Source organism: Sminthopsis crassicaudata, chromosome 2 (assembly GCF_048593235.1).
Source record: "Sminthopsis crassicaudata isolate SCR6 chromosome 2, ASM4859323v1, whole genome shotgun sequence".
In the NCBI taxonomy this organism is placed as follows: domain Eukaryota; kingdom Metazoa; phylum Chordata; class Mammalia; order Dasyuromorphia; family Dasyuridae; genus Sminthopsis; species Sminthopsis crassicaudata.
This window is the reverse complement of record NC_133618.1, coordinates 490473685-490476309: the sequence shown is the minus strand read 5'-3', so window position 1 is coordinate 490476309 and position 2625 is coordinate 490473685. Positions and strand designations below refer to the sequence as shown.

The following is a 2625-nucleotide window of genomic DNA, read 5'->3' as shown; positions in this document are numbered from 1 at the left end:
ATATTAATGTTTATAATGACAGTTAAATCTTTTTAAGGAAACAAAACATGGTGTAAAAAAAAAACTAAGAGTATTTTGCTATGACTAAATACATATCTATGTGAGTGTTATGGTATTTGAAATAGTAAAATAATTTTTTAAAAATTGGTTTCTCCTAGGAATTGACTTAAGTGATATCTGACAATCTCAGAAGTTCTATTCTTACAACAATTTTGATGCTTTATAAACTACTGGAGCCATTACTTCATGTACAGTAATACTTAATTTCTCAGTTCCTCTAAAACTCCTTTTCTAGAGATATTAAAAATATAGTAATATAATGGAAGCACCCTCAAACCAACTCTTTAACTTGTTTTGTCTCCTAGTAAATTTAGCTCTGAAACTCTTCATTTATTTCTCATATGTAAGTTAGTTGAATTTCTATCAAACTGTTTCTTCATTTGAAGTAGAACATTTATGCATCTGTTCTCTCAGACATTTTAAAATGAAAGTATATAATCTTCCAGAGAACTACTGTACTACACAAATTAAATTTCTGATCTTATTTTTATGGTGGAATGTAGCAGTGAGACTTTAAATAATCAATACTGCTTGACTTAACTTATTTCATTTTACATTTTATTTTAATAAATGTATATGAGAAAAGAATAAATGTAAATGATATGCATGTGGAACAGTAGGTTGCTTTGGGAGAATTGTTCACTTTTTTGCACTAGATACTGTTTTTCATCTTTTTTTTTCTTTACTTAAAATAAACTACCCATTTCTTTAAGGAAAAGAACATAAAAAGGTATTGTATGGATTGTGCTTTTAAAACATTTTGTTGTTGAGTAGCAAAACATTTACAAACAAGAATATTTTTTTCTTGATTGTAAATTTATTTTTTAAACAAATATTTTACTTGGAATGTACCAGACCAGCTGCATATCTTTCATATATATGTGTATGTATGTATGTGTGTATGTGTATGTGTGTGTGTATGTACATATATATATATATATATATATGTGTGTGTGTGTGTGTGTGTGAAAAGATGTTTGTTTATATATTATTGCTCATTATTACCTAGTTTTAATTAGAAAGTCCAATGTAAACAGATAATCCAATTTTCAAAGGACCCTTACACTATCTAAATCTAAAAGGAAGCAATCTAAAAACATACAATGTTGTCATTGTGAAAGTTGAGGTGCTTAATATTGATTTTATTCTGCCTAACTAATGTCATTTCTATTAGTAATATTTTTTAGTAGGCTACTTACTCTGCCATGAGGATTTTTTTTTAAATAATCAGTTTTACAATATTGATATATTATTGTTTTTTTCCAATGAGTTAAATTTTCTGTCATTGTTTTTACATTAGTGAAAGAGCAAAGCTAAATGCAATTAGCAGGTAGTAAGGGCTAACTAACCATGATAACTGAATTCTTTTCTTTTTCCTTTTTCAGATTCAATCATCTTTGAGTGAACTTTCTACAGGCCTCCTTTCTCTGTGGATCTACATGAAAGGATATTGAAAAACCAAGCTTTTAAGTAGCTTAAATATTCTTGAATTCACCTGTTTGAAGACTAGTCTCTAAATTGTCATATAGAAGATGATTACTCTGTATTACTGTGGTACTCTGTACCATATTTGTTGGGGGTAAAAATTCAAAACTGAAATACTTTAAAAGCTTTTTATATGAACCTTAAAAATAAAGTCAGTTATATTTTTTAAACTTTTTCTAAAATTATTGTCATTTATTGGATTACATGTGTTTTGTGTATGAATGATAGATTCCCCTTCTCTAGTCATATTAATTTTTCTAACAAATTAATATTTTTAGTGGTACATTAGTTTTAATCTTTAATGAAAAATAAGAGAAAGTCTGAAAGACATGCTTCTGATTTTTTTCTATATGTATTCTGAAACCTTTTATTAGCAGAATCCAGAAATATATAACAAAAAGTTGCTTCATTGATAAAGCATTTTATTGCACATTTTTACACCTGATTTATGTAAAAAAGATGAAAATTCCATACTTTTAAAATATTATGTTTCTACATTTTATATAGAATGAATAAGAGATTATCTCTATCTCCTTTTTGTAAAATTCCATATTTGTAGGCCTTTTAACTCAGTTTTAGTTCTCAGAAACTGAGGGACTCCAGTCTTCAGCTGACAATAACTCAAGTCCTTTGATCTCTTCTTTAGCTAAGGACAGTGTTTTCCAACAGCAATGCTTAGGGAAGAAATTTTGGTAAACTGGTAGATACTAGAGGAACTTATGAAAATTTACTTTAGAATTATTTTCTGAACACACTGGTATGTACTCATTCCATGTCTTAAAGATTTTGGAATACTTAATAGTTTAAAGATCTTTGATTTCATCATTTAAGTACTTTTTTCCAATGTAAATTGCAACCCACTGTTGTCCTTGTTGTATTACCTAGGTCATGATGGTATCTGCTTCCTCATCTCATTGAGTTCAAGAAGTTGAAAAACACAACACTTGAATCCTCCAAGAGTGTTTTCCCACCCTTCTGTAATTACAAGTGGTATTCATGAATTCCTATGCCCGGAAAAAAGTCATCATTTGGTAGCTAACCAGCTAGGCTAGGCCTTAGATGACAGATATATTGTCCCCA

General features: G+C 28.6%; 1 long non-coding RNA gene across 2 annotated transcripts in view; it reads left to right on the top strand.

The window, feature by feature from the left end:
- Window positions 1–1727, top strand: part of LOC141557573 (uncharacterized) — a 13649-nt gene extending 11922 nt beyond the window's left edge. For both annotated transcript variants that reach the window (XR_012486837.1, XR_012486836.1), the window contains exon 3: window positions 1446–1727. This is a non-coding gene — a long non-coding RNA (uncharacterized LOC141557573). The remainder of the gene's footprint in view (window positions 1–1445) is intronic.
- Window positions 1728–2625: the final 898 nt, after the last annotated feature.